Source organism: Peromyscus eremicus, chromosome 2 (assembly GCF_949786415.1).
Source record: "Peromyscus eremicus chromosome 2, PerEre_H2_v1, whole genome shotgun sequence".
NCBI classification, from domain to species: Eukaryota; Metazoa; Chordata; class Mammalia; order Rodentia; family Cricetidae; genus Peromyscus; species Peromyscus eremicus.
In genome coordinates, this window is record NC_081417.1 from 95,813,087 (window position 1) to 95,836,118 (window position 23,032).

General features: G+C 37.5%; 2 long non-coding RNA genes across 3 annotated transcripts in view; both read left to right on the top strand.

Moving 5' to 3' along the window:
- The first annotated feature begins 265 nt into the window (after positions 1–265).
- The window catches only part of LOC131903730 (uncharacterized), an 89,075-nt gene continuing 66,308 nt past the window's right edge, over positions 266–23,032 (top strand). For both annotated transcript variants that reach the window (XR_009377577.1, XR_009377576.1), the window contains exons 1-3: positions 266–346; positions 13,367–13,560; positions 16,585–16,679. This is a non-coding gene — a long non-coding RNA (uncharacterized LOC131903730). The remainder of the gene's footprint in view (positions 347–13,366; positions 13,561–16,584; positions 16,680–23,032) is intronic.
- LOC131903732 (uncharacterized) lies at positions 17,895–22,014 on the top strand. The gene is made up of 2 exons (XR_009377578.1): positions 17,895–21,198; positions 21,892–22,014. It is a non-coding gene; the product is annotated as an uncharacterized LOC131903732 (long non-coding RNA).

The following is a 23,032-nucleotide window of genomic DNA, read 5'->3' on the forward strand; positions in this document are numbered from 1 at the left end:
CTATGCTGTCCTTGGCTTTGGTGATTCAGTGCAGCCACCTGGCCCCTGCTAATCCAGAGCCCAATTAAACACATTACATTTAATTGATTCAATTGAGCAGCAGTATCTCCAGTGCTAAGATCTGGCACAAGGGAAAGAGCAATGATAAAGCTCTTCATATCTACTGGTGCCCTTCTCATCATTTTCTATCTTCCAGCATTAGTAAAGTCATGTTTCCTGAGTTCTATCATTGTGATGAAATAGACTTTACATGGTATTCCCACTCCAACATTCCAATTTCCTTAAGCCTTCATAACAGGCATATCCAGCTCCTTTTCAGCAGGTTATTATTCAACAAATGCTTCAGGTAACTCATCAAACAAACTTCTGACACCTTTTAAACTGTGCAAACTCCCATATCAGTAAGTGCAGTCCGAGCCAGTATTCTATTCATTTCCCCATTATCCCATACCCTAAAAATCCATTCCCACATAAATCCCCCAGACATCTGCTTGAGGGAATTAGCAATCTTGTTAAACTTTCTAGTGGTGTAGTATTTTGCCTCATGTACTACCTTTCCCATCTTCCCTCTAGGAGCCTCTTTATCTGTTTAGCCTGGTGTCTGATGATAGGTCTAAAGGCAACAACTTGTGGGCACAAAGGGATGTCACTATTATCTTGTGTGGCATCTCCTTCAGGGAAGGTCACTACCAGCTTGCCAGATAATGAAGGATTAATTGAATCAGGCAAGGTAGAGAAGGCTATAGCTAGAGTTTTCCTGCCTGGCCCACAGTCAGGACAAATCTCTCTCACCCGCCAGTCCCACAGCCACTCAGACCCAACTAAGTAAACACACAGAGACTTATATTGCTTACAAACTGTATGGCCATGGCAGGCTTCTTGCTAACTGTTCTTATATTTTAAATTAACCCATTTCTATTAATCTATAAGTTGCCACATGGCTCGTGGCTTACCGGTATCTTTACATGTTGCTTGTCATGGTGGTGGTTGGCAGCGTCTTTCTCCCTCGGCCTTCTACTTCCCATAATTCTCCTTTCTCCTTGTCCCACCTATATTTACTGCCTGGCTACTGGCCAATCAGTGTTTTATTATTAACCAATCAGAGCAACACATTTAACATACAGAACATCCCACAGCAGAAGGCAATATTGCAGGGGGCATGGTTAGGGATACATCTTCTGTATAAGTGGAGTAACTAAATAATCCCTACATAACCTGAGGGTTCAAATCCCCAGCTTCATTAGGCTTCTTCTACACATCTCCATCCCAAGTGCAGGATACTACTCTTTACCAATAAGTGCTCTTACTTTAATTGTCATCACTCTACAAGGCTCGGACTTCAAATTTTGTCATAATTCAGTTGATCTTATAATGAGCACGTGGGTTTGATTTTCAGCAACTTCAGCTCTATGATTACTGGAGAAAATATTCTCTTCCAGTTCATACTTAAAAACCCTGTTGTACATGATAAAAACTCAAATGAATTCACAGAGATTAAGGAAGTACGCAGATGACCTGCACAAGTCTGCATCAACTCTTCTGCTTATACATTATGGCTTCTAGTTTCGTGTTTTTATGGGATTCCTGAGTGTGTGAATGAGTAGGTCTCTGATTCTTATGCCTTCTACTGGGCTCTTTTCCTTCTGTTTCTTTATCTTATCCAACTCCAAATGTATTAGTTTTTATTTTATCATAATATATTATATTTATATTATATTATATTAAAAAAGAAATTCTATTAGAAACACTGTTTATGTAAATATAGAGGAAATTAATTGTTTTCATTGAACTCATTGTCAATTTATCCAGGAATTCTAGAAGCAACTATCCAGCAGCAGCATTTTCCTTATTTTTCCACAAACTTTGGAAAGTTTTATGTACAGAATACCTAAACTCCTTATTCTTCAAAATAATCCAGTAAAAATATTTCAAATCATGGTCTTTCAGTGTTCCCCATGCTACCAGAAGAGTTTTCTGTAAAGGTAACTGTCAATGAACTGTAAAGCCTGTTCCACATATTTTAAAAGTTTGATTTATAATTATATTTCTCTAGAACTGCTCCTGGCACCACAATTTGTATTAGTCTTTCTTCTCTAAAGGAGAAGAACCAGTAGAATATATATGGGGTTTACTGGATTGACTCACAGACTATTTCCTTGTAGTTCAATAATAGTTATGTCATTACAGAAAATGTAAATTTTTAATCCTTGAGGTTAGAGGGCTCAGCAGTCTCAATCTCATACAGGAGTCCCAGAAAATAATCCTGCAGAGGTGTTAACCTTCGGTCTATGTCGGAATCCCAAAGAGCTTGAGTCAGAACCTTGCCTAAGAATGCCTCAGCAACAGGACAGATGGACTTGCCAGTGAATAAAGACAAGCAGACAAAAAGCAGACATTCTCACTTTGATGTTGTTTTATGTGGGCTTTCCCCAGTGGGTATGGCCCAGATTTAGGTGCACATTCCACCTTCAAGCAATCTGTGAAAAACCCTCACAGTAGTGCCCAACATCTTGAGATTGAACTGGCTCCAGGTGTAGTCAAGTATACAACGAAGATTAGACATAACAGAGTTCCTATTCTGGTCCTGTCAGTTCCAAATTCTGTGTCCCTCCCGTTTCTGCATGGACTTCTTTTTCTCTAGATTTACAAATTTGTCTTCTATATTTTTATCAACAATAGTTTCTAAACTTTTTGCTTGAAATTCTCCTTCTTTTGCCACGATTAGTAGGCGTTTTTTTCTTTTAATGACATCCCAAAGTTCTTACATGTTCAGTTCATTCATAGTTTAAGTTTCAGACTGACCTTTATTAAATGACTGAATTATCCTGTATTGCCTTCAGAGCTGATACTCCTTCATCCACATGACCTATTTTAATGGTAAATGTTTCCACTGAATGTTTTATTTGACCTGTATGTTTTTCATTTTCACTGTCATTTTGGTTTGGCTTTTCTTAAGTACTATTTTCGATTTAGTAAATTCTATTTCGTATTGTTAATTGACTTCTTTTTTTCATTCAGCTGTCTATGTTATCCTAGAAAATGTTGAAGTCCTCTTTGATTTGTTCTACCACATTCACCATCATGTATTTTGTGTTCTGCATATGGAATTTTATTTACATAATTTAAAATTTAAAAAAATACTTATTTTTATTTTGTATAAGAATTTTCCTATATGTGTGCCATATGCATGTCTTGTACTCCAGGAGGCCAGAAGAGGTCACTGGTTCATTTGATCCCCTGGGTGCTGGAGTTACAGATGCTAATGGGAACCAAACCCAGAACCTTTGCAAGTGCAGCAAGTGCTCTTAACCACTGACCCAGCTCTCCTGGCCCTCATTTAATTCATTTTGATAAGGTATCATTACTACGGGACTGGTAATTTATAGAAGAGCTGAGTTGTTTGCATTTTTCACAATAATTTTTTGTGCTGGGATCTTTCCATCTTGGTTTAGGTGTGGGTTGGGAGTGGGAGGAGCTACATTAGTAGCAGTCATGGTAGCAAGTCCCTTCCAATGGTAGAGAAAGTTCTCAGGTCTGATGGTAGAGGAGATTCATTGTGACATTGAAGCAGTCAATTTTGGAACTGCAGAAGTAGATGATGGAGTGATAAAATATTCCTGTTTCTGTCTCCGGTCTTTCCAAAACTGCAATCACTCAATATGTATGCTTCTTTGCCATGCCATTACCAAACTGAAATATTGGTCTTTTAAGGCCTCCTATAAATTTTAAAATATATACTAACATAAATGAATGACTACAGCACAAATAAGAATAAACTCAATGATACTCTAAAGCAATTATGTCTGAAGAAATATAATTACTATAGAAAAGAAGCTATAGGAGTCTATTGTTCCAATATGGCTTTTAGTTTAGCAACTTACCTGGGGTCTGTTGTAGAACATTATTTGAAGATGTGTTACATTTATTTATGCTGTGGAACATTTGTTTAATGATGCAAATATGTGTTGCATTTGTTTAATCTGTAAAGCTGTGTTACTTTACCTGTCTAAAACAACTAATTGGTCTAATAAAGAGCTGCATGGCAAATGGCAAGACAGGAGAAAGGGTAGGTGGTATGCTAAGGCAAAGAGAATAAATAGAAGGAGAAAAAAAGAGAAAAGAGGGTCAGGGAACAAGTGAAAAAGGAGGAGGATGCCGGGGGCAAGACACACAGCCAGACATGGAAGAAGTAGTGAAGAAAAGATATGCAGATATAGAGGAATGTAAAAGCCCAGAGGCAAAAGGTAGATGGAGTCATTTAAATAAAGAAAAGCTGGCTAGAAACAATTCAATTTAAGGCCAGGCATTTATAAGAAAGACTAAGTCTCTGTGTATACTTATTTGGGAGCTAGGTGGAGGCCCCCCAAAGAGCTAAAGAGTAAAATCAACAAGAGAGGTTCTCACATTAAAGTTTAAATTTACCACACAGACCACCTAATCATTGGGATGAGGTGAGATGAAGCTTGCACAAAAACTGAAAGATAATTAAGATGCTTGCTTCCTTCATTATCAATAAATAAAATAAACTTTCATGGCTCCTAGCTGCATTCTCACAACAGTTATGGTATTTTAAGTTTCCAATTTGTTTTAAATTGTAGCAAAAACAATGTTGATCTGTTATGGGTGCTTTTAGTTTCACCACATGGAAAAATTAAACATGGGTTGGCACAAAACATAAAAAAAGACAAAAGGATTTACATTTTTTTAGACAGACTCTAGCTAGGTAGCTCTCCTCAAACTTATGGTTCTCCTGCCTCATCCTTCGAATTACTGACATTGCAAATGTGCATGACCACATCTGGCTTTAACAAGGTGTTCTTCTGTTTGCTTGTTTAGTTTTAAAAGAATGTGTGAAATGCAAGTATGACAATGACCTTCTCATAGTCAATTCTGCACAGAAGCTCATAAAACAAACCCATGTAAAGAATTGCTGGTATCTGCTTGTCCAGAAATATGGTTCTTTATGTTTCCATTATTCATGCTATTACCAAGCTGAAAGGACTTGTATAAAATTTAAAATACTTGCTAAAGTAAATGAATGGCTATAGTGCAAGTGGGGATCAAATAAATGATATCCCCAAACAGTTGGTTAGGAAGACATATAATCAACGAAATGGAAAAAAGCCATACAAATCTATTTAAGTGTTCAAATCACACTTTCTAAGGTGAGAATCAGATTAATGAGAACATTAACACACTTAAACCTTTTCTTCCAATGTAAGATTATGTTAATTTATATTTTATTAAGTACTTGTAAAATTAATTATCAAAGGAACAAAAGTAGCAGCAACTACATTGTGAAGTGACATTAAAATGTGAACGGCACATTAAAGAAAATAAGATTTCAAAGAAGTGTTATATTCCTGGCTATTTACTGTAGCCAATGCTCATAAGCCCCTAACAGGTAGGTTCACAGCTTAAATTTCAATGGCTGTTCCTTTAGATAAAACCTAGAACTCAACTAGACAATTCTAAGGTTATACACTTTGGTTATTCAGACAATGGATGAGAAAAGTGAAGATAATTTTTTTAAACAAGATGTTTTGGTTTCAGTAACAAAATTTTCTCTAATACATGTTTAATGGAGAAAAGAGGCCAGGATAAAAATGAAGAATATTCCTGTTGCCTTTTCCTCCTTTATCTTCAGCATGCTTCTTTCTGCATTGGTCTCTATTAACCCCAATCTTATATTGTCCTCATTATTTTCTACTAGTTCCAAAAACATTCTTAGTACTAAGTGTAATCTTCTTGGCTTATCAATTACCATCTATGGCCCCTGAACATATCTCTGTGGCTGGAAGAATAATAATTTGATTTAATGAGATCTGGGTCACGTCTTGGCTAAGAGAAGCAGCACATATTTATTTCTCCAGAGGAAAGTTGAGTGCTTTTCCCAGAATTCTTATGCTGGGTCTGCTCTGGCTCATAGCTGGTTATAAAGAAGTGATTAATGGAAGAAAAGTCCTTCTGCATCCAGGTTTGTTAGTATTATTTCCTTTGTTTTTTTGTTTGTTTGTCAATTATTTTGAGAACCAGTCTCACACTGCAGCCCATGCTTGCCAGAACTTAATGTAATACAAATTGTCCTGGAACTCAGGCCAATCCTCTTGACTCAGTGTTCTGCAGGCTGGAATTATAGACATGAGCCATGAGGCACGATCAACATTTTCATGTCCATCATAATATTTATATTTTCTATAGCTGATAGGCATCCTCTACTTAGGACCTAAGTACGTCCGTCTCAAAGCTCTCTCCAAGGCCTCTGTCAAAGGCTAGGCTGCCTCTCCTGGTTCTGTAACAGGGAGAGAAAAGTACAGCAAGCAGCCATGGGCATTAAAAGCTCTGTGTCCTTGAGAACAGCTGGAATATAAACTCTTTCCACTACAGGTTACTGTTGTTTGTTTTGTGATATAAAAATGTCGGTGGTGGGAATGAGAAATGAGAAGTTTATCCACAGAGAAAATTGCTGTGGGATGTTCTGTATGACAAATGTGTTGCTCTGATTGGTTAGTAAATAAAACACTGATTGGCCAGTAGCCAGGCAGGAGGAAGTATAGGCGGGGCAAGGAGGAGAATAATTCTGGGAAGTAGAAGGCTGGGTCAGAGAGACTGCCAGCTGCTGCCATGACAAGCAGCATGTGAAGATGCCGGTAAGCCATGAGCCACGTGGCAAGGTATAGATTTATAGAAATGGATTAATTTAAGATATAAGAACAGTTAGCAAGAAACCTGCCATGGCCATACAGTTTGTAAGCAATATAAGTCTCTGTGTTTACTTGGTTGGGTCTGAGCGGCTGTGGGACTGGCGTGTAACAAAGGTTTGTCCTGACCGTAGGCCAGGCAGGAAAACTCTAACTACAGAAAACTACTCAATTGGGAACTCGAGATGACTGTCCCAGTTTCTTCTGGATGTTTGTAAGCCCTGGGTTTGATGACATCACCTTTATTTGTACTATCAGGCTACTCCAGTCATCTCAGCTGAGTTTTATAAACTGATTTGATGATGCTTTGTTCTCTTCTTCCTCTTTCTGTTACTTGATAATTGTTCTTTTAGTTTTTCCTTGGTATATATTTAGTAAACACACTCACTCAAAACCAAAAAATGTGGGTGTCATAGACCATTCCACCAACTGTACAAGCCATCATCAAGATTCTCTTAACATTGTACAGGTAAGGCATAGGGTGAAGTTTCTGGGGCAGTGTTTTCCTGTGGAACTTTCTATGAATCTTTTCATTTGTACGAGCACATATAGTAGCCATTGTTCCATGAGGCTATAAAGTACTTAAAATATGACTCACTTGTGAGATCACGGAACTAAATTTTTAATCTTACTTACTTTTCTGTAATTTAAACTTAATAACCCCATGAGCCTAATGGATACAGATTAGACACTACAGCTCCAGGCAACTAGCTATATGAAGATATGTTACACTGTGCTGGTACATTCCTGTGAGCGGTCTTCCAAAGCACAGCAGGTTAGCAATTATGCTGTATCATTTTTTTTTTATGTTACAAAAATACCTGATGGGAGCAGCTTCAGAGAAGAGAGGATCAACTGGGCATCCAGTCCATCAGGGCTTGGAAGGTATGGCTAAAGCATCTGGGTTTGAGACAATGGGGCTTGTGGCTTCTTCATGTCATAGCATATGAGCAAGCAAGGACTGAAACAGAGATAGATCTAGAGTTTAACCTTCAACGTCATTCAAAAAAGGCCTTTGTATGTCAGCTGGGTCATATATCCTAAGGATTACATAAACACCCAGCAACCAATGAGGAACACCTTATGTCTGTCTATACCATAGCAAACTCCAGTAGTTAACACTTCATCATCTGTTAGCCCAGCACTATTGTAAATTCCTTTACTTGTGAATACCTTTTCAGAAATGTTCCGCAATTAACCTAGAAACAAGTTGCTAATTTCCTAGAATAATGTGGTAGACAATTAAAGTTACTACTGTATTATAATGTAGAAAAGATGGTCCTCAATGCAACAAAATATTCTCCTGTAGGATATATGTGCATATATCCTATATAAGTAACATATGCATTTTTATTACTTTCAATAGGATTGAATTCTGTTCCTATAAATGTGAAATGAAGGAAGAATATTCACAGAGATGTAATGCTTAGATTTAAAGTGTCCCTTCTTCTGATCAACTGATTCTGACTTACAACTAGCACATACTTTTTAAAATGAATATAATGCTGAAATTCCAAGCACACTCTAATTCTACATTTTTCAATTTAATTTCCATTCATCATACACATGTATATAACAAACCAATTTTGATAATTTTTTCCTTTGTTACACTAGTCCCTAATTGAGTGCAAAACTATTTTTGAGTGTGAATTCTGAGAAATTTGACATTTTAATATTTAATACTCCTTTAGGAATCAACATAAAGCAAATTAAACAAATAAAAATGAATATGTGCTACGAAGATGTACTTATGATTATATACCCTGTCTCGGGACTAGGAAAGAAAACTACACTGGACAGTGAGTTTCAAAACTGCCACTTCTTAAGTATGAGAACTTTTACAATTTACTTATGATTATATACCCTGTCTCGGGACTAGGAAAGAAAACTACACTGGACAGTGAGTTTCAAAACTGCCACTTCTTAAGTATGAGAACTTTTACAATTTCTTAATTCCTGCATGCCTTAGAACCTGTGAAATGAGACAATGTCCTCCATATAACATTGCAAAGATAAAATTAGCACATACATTAAGTAGGAACAGCAGCAAACAGGAGGTGTTTAATAAAAATAGACATTGTAATACTTGTTACTGTTATAAACATGATTAAAATACATTCTTCACACAGATGTTTCTCAACCTGGTTTCTATTGTTTCTCCAGAAACCATCTGCTCTCTCTATCCCTTGGGTACATTTAACACAACTGTGTTCTTCAAACTCCAGAGGATAGTTAAAAAAAAATCCATAGAATCAACTAACATGGGTTCATAAGGGTTCACAGAGATTGAATCTCCCAACAGAGAGCTTGCATGGGACTGACTGAGGCCCTCTGCACATATGTTACAGTTGTATAGCTTGGTCTTCTTGTGGAACTCCTAACACTGGGAGCAGGGGCTGTCTCTGACTCTATTACCTGCTTTTGGAACCCTTCCCTCCTCCTACTGGGTTGTCTTGGCCTGCCTTAACAAGAGAGGAGGTGACTAGTCTCACTGCAACTTGATATGCAGTAGCTGACTGATATATATATATATATATATATATATATATATATATATATATATATATATATATATGGCCTGCCCTTTCCTGAAGGGAAAGGAGGAGTGAGTGGGGGATGAGGTAGCAAGGTTGAGAGGGACTGGGAGGAGAGGATAGAAGGAGAGGAAACTGTGATGGGGCTGGAAAACCAAATTAATTGATTTAATGAAATAAAAGAGTTTCAACTATTTCTGGTTTCTTCTTAAGTTCTATGATCCCTCTCTGATGATCCTTAAGACTACTACTGTGTGTTGGCTAACATTCTGTTAATATGATAGAAATCTAAGATCATAAGTTTATCAAAAGAAAGATTTTTATTTTGGCTCACACCTTTGGCAGTGATTATTTGGCCCTGTTGTAAGGCAGAACGCTGTGGTATGAGTATGTGGTAATAGAAGACCATTCACCTAATGACCAGGTGTAGAAGAGGGAAAGGAAGGACCAGGATCTCCAGATAGTCTTCAATTGGAGGTACTCCTACCTAAGACCTTCTGCTAGGCTCTACTTCTTTATTTTTCCTCCCCCTGTTAATATACCGAAGATTGAGGACCAAGACTTTAATATATGATCCTATGAGGGGCATCTCAGAAAAACAATATAGTGCAGTGATAATACCAGCCTTTTATAAGTAAATATTTTCTCTTTTCCTAAGGTGCCACCTAATTCTGTGACTCCCATCAGACAAATCTAGCAGAATTTTCAGGTACCCCCAGAGGCATAGTTTTCCATGGGCTGCACAGTATACAAAGCAGCCTTCAGTCACTGCTCATTTGAGCTGACCCCCACAGCCTGCCTGATAACTCCAAACATATATACTTTGTAAGATGAATTGCTAAATGGTCTTATTAATGAAAAACCTGGAGCCTGATATTGGGGTAAAAACTGAGAGATCAGGGAAGCAGAAAGAAGCCAGCCACCTTCTTACCGCTAGAAATCCTCAGCCAAAAAGAGCTACTTCCTGTATACCCACACCTATATCGCTTCTGTGCTCTGCCATCTCACTTCCTCTCTCTGCCCAGCTACATCACTTTCTCTTTCTGCCCAGCTCTTTCACTTCCTGTCTGTCTGTATAGACCTCCAGACCTCTATGTTTAACTAATGCTGGGAACAAAGGTGTGTACCACCATGCCTGGTTCTGTTCCCAGTGTGGCCTTGTACTCACAGAGATCCAGATGAATCTCTGCCTCCCAAATGCTAGGACTAAAGGCAGGTACTACCATTGCCTGACTTCTATGTTTAATATATTGGCTGGCTTTTTCCTCTGATCTCCAAGTAAGCATTATTTATTAGAACACAAATAAAATATCACCACAATACTTCAAAAATAAGACTGGAAACTGAAGGTCAGGGGATAGGCCTAGGGTTTGTCTCATCATTACAAAACAAGAGGCTCCATTCTTAGGACAGGTCTTCTAGGTACATATTCAGAGTTCTATCTGATTGAATTTTGTAGTACTTTTAGGCTTTCTGATAATATTATTGAAATAGTCAGAACTACTTTATGTAAAACAAGAAATGAGAAGGCAATGGTTTCTAATGAGGCTAAAAGACCACCCAAAGAGTAAGAAATATTATATTTATATGTATTGCTTTGATGAGACTCAAATTTAATGAACTCCATAAATTTTTCAGGGATACAAATGTTAAGGATCTCATTATTGCTTCACATGAAGTTTTTGTTTTTATCTTTTATATTTAAATTTTTCATACAATGTATTTTGATTTTAGTCTTTCCCCTGCCACACCTCCTCCCACATCCCCACAATACACCACTTGATGTTCTTTTTTCTCTTACTAAAACTTAACTACTGAAATTATCTCTCCCTGTTCCAGAGACTGCTGTGGGATATCTTTCTATATGCTGTGAATATGTATTGCTATGATTGGTTGATAAATAAAGCTATTAGGACAATGGCAAGGCAGAATAATGTTGCTAGAGTTTTCCTCCAGTCCTGCCTGGCCCACAGTCAGGACAAATCTCTTTCACCCGCCAGTCCCACAGCCGCTCAGACCCAACCAAGTAAACATAGAGACTTATATTGCTTACAAACTGTATGGCCATGCAGGCTTCTTGCTAACTGTTCTTATATCTTAAATTAATCCATTTCCATAAATCTATACCTTGCCACGTGGCTTGTGGCTTACCAGCATCTTCACATGCGGCTCGTCATGGTGGCGGCTGGCAGTGTCTCCCTGACTCAGCCTTCTGCTTCCCAGAATTCTCCTCTCTCCTTGTCCTGCCTATACTTCCTGTCTGGCTACTGGCCAATCAGTGTTTTATTTATACAGAATGATATCCACAGCAGAATAAGGTTAGCAGGACATTTGAACTGAAGAGACAGGAGAAGAAAGGAGAGTGGGAGGAGATACCAGCTCACCGCTGAAGGAACAACAGGATGCCAGCAGACTGGTAATGTCACAGCCATGTGGCAACATAGAGATTAATAGAAATGGATTGAGTTAAGGTATAAGAGCTGGATAACAAGAAGCCTGACCCATAGGCTATGCAGTTTCTAAATAATATAAGCCTCTGTGTGTTTATTTGGGACAAAGTGTCTGAGGGACATGCATGGGAGAGATTTGTCCCAAACACAGGGCCTGGCAGGACTAGAGAAACTTCCAGCTACATTCGGCTCCCAATGTGGTAGAAAGAATTTTCACCCAAAACCTGAGAAAGCTTTAAAAATAGATTCTAATACTAAGCTAAAAACAGCTTCCTTGTGGGCTTGACCTATAGTGTGGCAGATTCCTGCTGCAGTACACAGAGGTGTTTCCAAGCCATGCAGTGTACTGTATGGTAGATTTAGCTTTTGCAATTAAAAAAAAATGTTTCTGGGCTACATCCTGTTGGATGGAGGCATAGACCTACTGCTTCCCAGACTCGGTTGGTGAACATAGATGCCAGAGCTGGTGGTAAAATGTTCTTCTGCTATGTTGGGAAGCTGAGGTGGGTGAAGCCAGCAGCCAGGGCTTCTGCTTCAGGCCTAGTCACACTGTGGTTTAAATCAATGGTCAAAAAAATGATTACAATTTCATAATAAGACAGATTCAGATGAAGTAATACTCTAAACAGTTTACAATGTGTGTAAAAATTTATGTAGGCTTGGAAAAGAGAGGAAAAGGAATATGGACAGTTATATAAAGAAATAAATAGTTTTAAAAATGAATTCTTTAAAGAAACAATAAGAACAATATGAAAGTTAAGCCATGTAAAGATGGAAATTACACAAAGAATCTGGATACTATATATTATTATATGGTTTTTGAGATTTTTTTTAACTGCAGAGAGGCATTTCATTGTAGAGGCTAACAAGTGAAACCTATATCTATATTTTAAAGGTATCTTGACTTCAAAATTTATGTCTAAGGATATGTTGCTTTGGAAAAGAGGTTCTGCTTTTGTTTCCACAGAAGATGAGAACCTGTGGATTGCCTCCAGGCTAATATGGTTTGATTAACCAAGACCCCCTGAAAGGTCTCCAGTGACGGCCATGGCTCAGATGATCCAACATCCAAAATAGCTTCAAAGCAACCGACTAAGCTGATCCAGCTTCACAGACTACTACAGCCAAGATTAAACTATAATTCTTAATTTTCTCTGGATCCCCATAAGATTAACAGTGTCCCTAATCAGCAGAAAGTAGCCTAGAAGACTATACCCACCCATCCCCCAAAAAATGGACTATAGATGTTTGTTTTTGTTTAGGCATTGGTTACAAATTGTTATTGGTCATAGTCAATCCCTTTCTAAAAGAAGAAAAGGGGATATTATAGATGTGATAGGATGAATGGGTAGATTATTGAATCTATTTTTAAAGAGCAACAACTTGTTTAAAATGTTTTACATTGCTATGGATCTTAGTTTATTGATACAAGTTAAAGTTGATTTTGTTATACTGTATATATTCTACTCTTGTTTAAGGTATTATGTTTATGCAACTCATTTAAAATTGTAATGTATAATAAGAAATACAGATTAATAATTAGCCATCTATGATAATCAAATTTATAGTCATGTTAGTTAAATTTTCTAGGTATAAATAGATATATTTCAAATAGGTAGGTAATGTTCAAATACTTCAAACACTTACAGAATATGGCTTTTTAATTGTTTTAAAAACTTAGATTTTTCAGGACAGTGAGACATATCTGCTCCTGGCAGCAACAATTTACTTTTAAGAAGAAGATGGCCATCAAAGACACTCCATATGGAATTTATCTTCTCCTTGGAAAAACTGGCCATTTGGGCAAGAAACTGCTCTTGCCTGGACTGCTTGACAATATGTTGTATAGACTGGACATGAAAGACCCATAGGAAGGTAACCACTAAACTCTACCTAAACAGAACAAGATGGTCCTTCAGGTTCCTGTCTCACAGAGGAGACTGCCAGAGATTCTACAGGACATAGGGAGAGGCGACTGGTGAACTTTGCCAATAGATGAGACAATCCTTCAAATTTCCTGCTTCACTAAAATGTCTGTCAGGGACTCTAGGCCTGTAGGCTAAAGATAGATGTCCCAAAATTACAGAGGAACTTGAGTGACTGTCCAGGCAGCCAGATGTCTCTGTCATTTCTAGAACTTTGGAAGTTGCTTACAATGAACTTCCTATTTACTTAGATAATATTATATCCTTCTGGGGTCTTTGATGGAGTTGAAGATTAGATAGTCATAATTATAGCTGTCCTTAGTCATGATAAAAGATAAATTATATATAAAATAGACTAGATACTGTAACTGTAATTCTTGCTTGATAACTGTATTTTTATATATAATTTTACTATGTTAAAGTTAAAACCTTCCATTTTAATTAGGCAGAAAAGGGGAAGTACTGTGGGATGTCTTTCTGTATGCTGTGAATATGTGTTGCTCTGATTGGTTGATAAATAAAGCTGTTTGGCCAATGACAAAGCAGAATAAGATTAACCAGGACATTCAAACTAAAGAAACAGGAGAGGAAAGGAGAGTGAGAGGAGACACCAGCACACTGCCCAAGGAGCAACAAGATGCCAGCAGACCAGTAATGCCATGGCCATGTGGCAACATATAGATTAATTGAAATGTTTTAAGTTTTAAGAGCTAGCTAACAAGAAGCCTGACCCATAGGCCATACAGTTTTAAATAATATAAGCTTCTATGTGTTTACTTGGGACCAAGTGGCTCAGGGACATGGGTGGTAGAGATTCATACTGACTGCAGGGCCTGGTAGGACCAGTGAAACTTCCAGCTACACAGAGACAGCTGCATCTTTTTGTGCAGTACCAGTCTTGTTCCTGAGACATGGTGAATGTCAGAGTGAACGGATTTGGCTGTATTGGGTGCCTGGATGTCAGGACTACCTTCCAGTCTGGCAAAATGAACATTGTTGCCATCAATGACCCCTTCATTGACCTCAACTACATGGTTTACATATTCTAGTATGACTCTACCCTCACAAGTTCAATGGCACAGTCAAGGCTGAAATTGGGAAGTGCTTCATCAACCAGAAGGCCATCACCATCTTCTAGGAGCTAGAACCTGCCAACATTAACTGGGGTGATGCTGGTGCTGGGCATGTTGTGGATTCTACTGGAGTCTTCATCACCATGGTGAAGGATGGGGCTCACTTGAAGGGTGGCACCAAAAGGGTCATCATCTCTGCTCCTTCTACTGATGCCACCACGTTTGTGATGGGTGTGAACCATGAGAATGACAATTCACTCAAGATTGTCAGCAATGTTTCTTGTACCTCCAACTGCTTAGCTCCCCTGGCCAAGGTCATCCATCACAACTTTGGCATTGTAGAAGGACTCATGACCACAGTCCATGCCATCACTGCCACCCAGAAGACTATGGATTGCCCCTCTGGGAAGCTGTGGCACGATGGCTGCCCAGAACATCATCCCTGATTCCACCAGTGCTGCCAAAACTGTGGATAAGTTCATCCTAAAGTTGAATGGGAAGCTTATAGGCACAGCCTTCCATGTTCCTACTACCAATGTATCTCTTGTGGATCTAACATGCCACCTGGAAAAATCTGCCAATTATGATGACATTAAGAAGGTGGTGAAGCAGGCATCAGAGCGCCCACTAAAGGGCACCCTGGGCTACATTGAGGACCAGGTTGTCTCCTGCAACTTTAACAGTGACACCCACTCTTCCACCTTTGATGCTAGGGCTGGCATTGCTCTCAATGACAACTTTGTGAAGCTCATTTCACAGTGTGATTATGAATTTGGCTACAGCAACAGGGTGGTGGACCTCATGGCCTACGTGGCCTCTAAGGAGTAAGAAGCCCACCCTGGACCACCCACCCCAGCAAGGACAGAGTAAGAGAGAGACTCTAGGCTTCTGAGCAGTCCCTGTCCCAACTCAGCCCCTGACACTGAGCATCTCCTTCAAAGTTTTCATCCCAGACCCCCAGAATAACAGGAGGAGTTTGGGGAGTTCTACTCTCTTGAATACCATCAACAAAGTTCACTGTACCCCCTCCAAAAAAAACTTTAAAAAAGATGCACAAGAAAACAAAGTCCCATTTGCATTCACAAAGTACTCCTGTATATAAGGCCTGCCCTGGAAAATGGTTCATATACCTGATGTCACTTCATTGAAAAAGTATTATTTTCCTCCTCCCAGCAGCTATAAATTGTAAGACTTTCTTAGCTATGGTTGAGACTTTGCACTCACTTATATTTCTCCTCACTGGGATTTTGTCTGGACTGAATTTATGCAGGCCTTGTACATAGTGTCACAGCATCAGTGAGTTCACATGTGAATCAGACTGTTGTGCCCAGAAGATGATGTTTCTTTGAAGTCATTCACAAACTCTGGTTCTTATGTGCAGTTTGAATGTCCATCAACCTGAAACGAAAAATTATTTTTAAAGATCACAAATTATTTTTAGACATTGCTTTATTGCTTCATTTCTTTTAGGTACCTATTCTCCAAAATATATGTTGAAATTCATGTTTACCTACTATGTCCATTTCAGCTGTGGTTTTCCCCATAAGAATAATTAATTTTTTAAAGCTGTACATCCATGCATATTATTTTCTCAATGACTTTCCAATTTCAAATTTTCTAATTAGGGATGTTATTTAAAAGTGTATGATAAAAGGCACAAAAATACTTGAAGTCAAAGCAAAGAACCCAGCTGAAAATATTCAAGTGACTTCCTTATTCATTAAGACTTCAAAGGAAAAAAATCAATATTTTCAAAATTATTTTCCTGTTTATAAACAGGCACCATGACAATACAAATGGTGAGAAGCTACATACTGAGCTTTTCATTATCTAATGCTGCTGACTACTGGGCTTCTTATCATTTATTTACATGTGTTTATTTATTGTTTGGTTTTATTTAGGTAGAAGGAGAATATCATTCCTAATAAAGTGACACCCTAAATCATTTCAGTGAATCGCTGAGGGATGGCCCATGAAAACTCTCACCATATCAAAGGTATGATTGTGTGATATCATTTCTGACCCATAGAATAGGACCTGTCTTTTAATGCATAAAGATAGCTGGTTACCATAAGTGTAATTACCATAATTTTATCCCTATTAATTTTGTTTGTAGAATTAATTTCCATAATTTATGACTTGAAACAAAAACATTGGCCCTATTGCACAGTGTCTGAAAGCAGAATTATCATAAACCCTACAAATGCCAAATGTTATTTTTTTTGTTTTGTTTTTCTTCTCTCTGAGTCCTCCAAACTGGTTCCCTCTTATTAAAATTCAAACAGCTGTGAAATGGCCGGATGATTTGAAGATGAAAGCAAATGTGAAGTGACCTTCATCCATGCTGAACAAATAGAATATTATAAACACACTTTCCAGCTGAAGTTACACAAAGCAAATTAAGAAATACCTAAGGCTATAATTTACTACAAAAATGTTTCTTAAATTTCTGACAGTTTCATTTAACTGACTAATTAAATTTGCTTGTAGGCATCTTAGAGATGGAGTCTAATAACCATACTGTCATCTGGGAAGAAAAAAAAAATTACTTTCTGTGTGTGAGAAATATGTTAGTAATGGTCCAGGTCTCCTGCTAAACATTTGACAAATATATGTAAGTGGTTATGCCTGGTTGTATTCCATGATAATGCCAATTCTATTAAAAGGTGATTAAAAGAAAATCTCACAAGTAATAGCTTGGAACTGTAAAAGTGCAATTTCTAAAGAATCTGCCCAGGGACTATATTCTCAGCAAGAACAATATGCATTTATTATATACTTTGTTTACTCCTTTCAGGAAAGTCACTGTTCGAGAATGACCCAGTTTATAAATCCATAACATTGATTGGGTGCTATTTGGTCTCTGAAAAGACCTAGGGCAAACATCACCCCAGGAGTTTGCATTTCCTAGATGCTAGTCCATATTTTGGAAGAAGGCTCCTACAAGCTCACATATTGAGTGAGCTAAAGGAATGCTTTTATTTTCAAAATAGTGCAATCAAAAATACCAACTCTTTTCTGAGGCACATTATAAGGCTGCAAAGAAAAATATTGAAAAGGAGTTTTGCAAACAGTGTCTTCTGTTAAATTTTATAATAAAATATCCTATAATCTTCTATGGTTCTACTACAGAATTGTGAATAATGGTCAAAACACTGTTTTTCCCCCCTCTTTTGAGTCTCTTTAAAAACAAGCCTGGATCTTGCACACCTGAGAACATTTAATAATTACCTTTTTTCATTACATATAATTGTGTTATTCATTTCATAAAATGACATTTAAGAGAAATTGTGAAAGCTACAATTATGTAATTATTTCTGCTAAGTTACTGATGTTTGCAAGGCTTGTAAAATTCAGACTTGCTCCAGGTTTTAAGTTTCTGCTGAACCTGTACAAAATTATCCATATTCGTTTTAGTTCCTCTCTTGTCTCCTGTTAACCTGTGATGTGTTTAAAACTGTGACGTGATGCTTGCTCCTTGTGGCACTCCATCCTTAAAGCCCATAACCCAGTATCTGACATGTGACAGACATTCACCATTTACATCTGTGTTGTCTGCAGTCATTAAATAAAACTAAAGTGCAGCATTCAGGAAAGTGGGACTGACTGGATATTGACTTTAACCACAGATGGGCTTATAGGCTCAAATAATTGTCAACTACTGTGTCCTTTTGACTTTTCTGTGATTCTGTTTTTCTTCACTTCAAGAAGGTTGGCTGTGGAGACGCCAACAGTGGAGACACAGACTGCCTCTGCTCACAGAGTTCTCCCCTCTAATCTACTTCTGTAGTAGACTTTCCCAATGTCCTACCCCCCATCTCCTCTTGTACACATTGCTCCTACACATGCCTGTGGTTTCCTACTACCAACATCTGAAATGTCTCTGCCTGGAGACTTTCTCTTGGATTTAGAGGAGGAAGAAACTGCAAATGTGGAGAGATAACTCTCCGCTGGACCATTCTTCAGTTTAGAGGTAGATTTTCTAACTTTATTCCAAATTCCCAAGAGAATGGGCCCCAGATTCCCAGAGCACCAGCTGTCTCATTTAATACATTCTTGTCCGACTCCCTTTCTTAGATGGATTATGGCTCTATCCCCAAACATGCTCCTTTGGAGTTCCGTGTAAACTGCTTTCCCTGGAGTTCTCTCATGGGGATATAATTTAACAGAGCTTCTCTGAAAGAGAGTATGATCCCTCCAGTAGATACTTCTAGAGCATATTTAGGATACTCTGATAGCTTGTCCCGTGCCACAAGAATTCATTTTTGCTAAGAGAATTAGCATGTATAGTTTTTACATATATGAAATGTGTACTATGCAATAACTTACACACATGAAGCATAAAAATGACACATTTTTACATGAGTTGGATGTATCTTAAATTTTTTTCAACAATTCATTTTGAAAAAAAAGACTAAAAGCAAATCCAATTCTAATGTTTATAAGAAATTAAAGTTATTCTAAGAATAAAACTATATGACCTTGATAAAAATCAGAAACAATGGGTAAAGTACAAATCGGCTGCACATTTAAATTCTAGTGAATTTCAAAACATACTACACTAAGCATTTTTGTTTCTATATATAATAGCTTGGTGGAAAGCACTCTGAAGACATCAGTAGGAGATGCTAAATAAGTTCAAGTTCACCCCTGAAAGACTTCAACACTACTTTATTAGAGACTTGTGAGAATATATTTGGAAGGCAATTCATATTCAGTAGTAGAAGAAAGAACTAGTTCTCCTGACACTTAGTGTAATAAGTAGAAAAGTCCTCCTAGCTAACCAGGTAGATATATGAAGATGTTCTGATTAAAAGTTGTATACATGCCTTACATCTATCAGGTCACACAGATTGTCACGTTCTAGACATTGACCAAGTCAAAATATAGCAGAGTTAAGGGGATTTCATCACCCATTTAATAAGAGGACACATTCAAGTAGGCCTCAGTGTGAGTAGGTAAACTACATTCTAGTTGGTTAGTACAGGGATATATCACCCCTCTGGCTGAATAGTGTTGAAATAAAAGCAAAATAAAAGATATTTAAATACAAAGCATGACATATGCGAAATACAGCCTGTTGATACTCCTTGATCTACTTAACTGTTTCCTGAGTCACAGGGAACATTTTCACAGCCTTTCATGGACTTATGATGCTGCAGCTCTCTAGCAGCTCATGCTTTCTTCTCATTGGGGGAGAGATCCCAAAGGTGATGCCTGGGTGGTTTGGGCCAATATAGACACCAATGTTGTGACTCCTTGAAGAAGGATTGCCAACATTTTCTTAGTGAATTCAAACTAATGTGAAAGACAGAAGAAGATACAAAATAAATACAAGATATTTCTTTTGGTTTTAAGACTTCATATAGAGAGTGAAGTCATGATTGGTTGCATTTTCAACTTTAGAAGTTGAAACACAAGTGATTCTTTGCCACAGATCTCCAGGCCAAGACTACTGGGATGTCAGGACAGTTATGATCAAAAAGCAGATTTGAAGAATTTCAGATTTGCTGTTGACTTTCCAAATGTTCATTTCACATGGTCACTGCTGGAGTAAATATAAAACATGAGAGGAAGAAGTCAAGGCATCGAAGAGAAGGGGAAAGATGGAGGGAGGAAAAAAGGGAGGGGGAAGGGAGGAAGAAACTGGAGAGAGATAAACTGATTTCATTCTCCTGAAATGGCTGAGCCAAGCACTGTCATGAGACTCTATAGGGATGGAGGAAATGCCCATGTTGAACTAGTAATATAATTTGGCTGGAGCTCATCTGCAGCATCATTTGGAAAAGAACCTTTAATATTCTTCTTAATCCTTATATTCTTTGACTGTGTGTTCTTCCAAAAATAATTCCTATTCTTTTATAGACGAGAAAGAATATAAAATGAAACTATTCCACGGAGCTATCCAGTCAAATTATTCACATCAGAGGCTGTCCTGGGAACATGTGCTTAATGTTCTGTGCTTCCTGAGGAAATGAGAAATACCACAGATTTATATTAGGGGGCTTTTAGGGAGAAAGGTTGTAAGTGCAACCAATCATGACTTCGCTCTCTACATGAAGTATTAAAATCAAAACCAACTATGATGACCTTCAGAACAAGCTAGAACAGAGTGGAGGTGGTTTTCTGAAATCAGAGATGGTAAGAAACCCAAGCCTCTTTGCCAGAGTTCTGTTGAACGTTTAGCACATATTCAAAATACAATTTAAACTAACTTCTGAATCTTTGCAAACAACAATTCACAAGAAAAATCTGGTATTTACTTTGTATCTTCTTCTGTCTTTCACAAGTGTGTCATAGATACTGGAAAGATGATCTTTGAAGGGCTTTGAGAAGATCTGAGTAAGAGCACAGAACCACTCTACAGGTGTTACATTGCTATTTATCTGTGCTGGAAGACCCAACTCATGCATAAACAAAAATTCCTAGCAGTAACAACAAAAACACATTTGCCTTGGAAAAGCACTTCATGTTTTGTTTGCAAAGTCAAGATTGCCTGTTATATATTTCTGAAGGTACATTTTCAGGTGTTTTCTTGTTATGTTTAGAAAAAAAACTGTTTAATATTGTGTTTTACTGATTTTATTTCTGTCATTCAATCCTCACTGCAATTAAAATCTTATTAAACAATATCAGCCATTACTTCTATCTTCAAGTTTCAGACAAGATAAATGAAAGGGTAAGAGAAAAATGATGATTAGTATGAAAATGTTTATCTTGTTCAAGTATCAGCTTTAAGCAGATGGTCAGTTAGGAAACATAACTGCAAAGGTTATTTCTTTGCAATTAAACTATGAAAGTAAAAATTTTGTCTCATAGAATTTTTATAAAAGATTCTTAGCATAAATTTTATTTTCCATCCAGAACATTTGGCTGAAGATTAAAATTTTTGACTGTGTTCACAAGTCACTTGGCAATAACAACAATAGCTGCCTTTTATATGCCAGGTACTACTTTAACAGATATTTCTATTTGCCAGGAATTTGTATTAACTAATTTAATCTTTACCCAACTCTCAAGTCAAATGTGGTTGTTATCTCATTTTAAATTTTAGAAAATCAGGTCACAGAAAAGTTGACAATTTCTTCTAGTTTTATTGAATGGGTTTATCCTGGAGCAGACTCCACATGATTGCCACAGATGTGCACATGGTCCCTTTCCAAGAGATTCTGCTGATTTTGTGTGCCTCTGTTCCTTTACAAAAACAGTGGCACCCATCACTCTTCTCATCGAGTAGAAGCTGGTCCCATCTAGTGCCTTTACCCAGGGATCCTGATGAGGAGCTAGAACACAGGACTTCAGTGACAGTCCAAAACACCATTTCAATTCTGGTATTCACTCATCTTCTTAATATAGCAATTCAATTTTTAAATTTTATTTTGTGCATTAAAATATAAAAATATGTATATTGCTGCAGTATGGTGTGGTATGCTGATTTATATATGTATTATATAATGTTTAAATGCTAGTTAAATGTATCTATCTTCACAAAATTTCATTGTTTATAATGAAATCTTTCAAAATTCTTTCTCCCAAATTTTGAAACATGTAGTAAATTTTGGTTCTCTATAGTCACTCCAATGTACAAGTGAACACCAGAAATTCTACCTCCTAACTGTAATTTAGTATCCCTTGATGAACTACCATGTAAAAACTGCTATTGATCTCTCCTTTCTCCAGCCTCTGGTAGCTACTCACATTCTACTCACACTATCTGCTATTGACTTAATTGTATGGAACATATGAATGAGATCATGTGGCACTTGTTTGCTGTGTAACTGTTTCCTTCAAAGTAAACTCCTGCCCCTTCCCCTAAGAGATGAAGGAACCTCTTAAGACTGAGAAAACTCACAAAAATTACGAGAATTAGGGAACTCATGTAGATTTCCAAATCCAAGAACTTCAGAAATTCATCAGGCCCCACTGCAGGGTTATATTAAAAAAATTTGCTGGGGCTGAGGATACTTGACAATGAAGCTGACTGCTGAAAGTTGTGGTATAAACACTACAAGGACACAGCTTTAATGAGTTGTTATTGGGCTGTGGGCTAGGATTTTTGATGATACAGCTGTATCTGAGTTATCCATGATCTTGTAAATAACCCCAAAAAACTTACTGGTTCACTGAACTAGACTTAGGTAGAACAATTTCTTTAGTCTGCTATCAGTGTCTTATTCTGGATGAAAAAAACATTTGTTCATGTGTCTCCAGAAAAGTTACACAACACAATTTAATGCCCCAACCAGGCTCAACAGAAGTAGATTTTAGAGGGGAGCAATTGAAAAGTTCCTGTAATGGGTGATAAAAGGTGCAACTAAGGCTGATCCCTCTGTGTACGGAATATCTGAA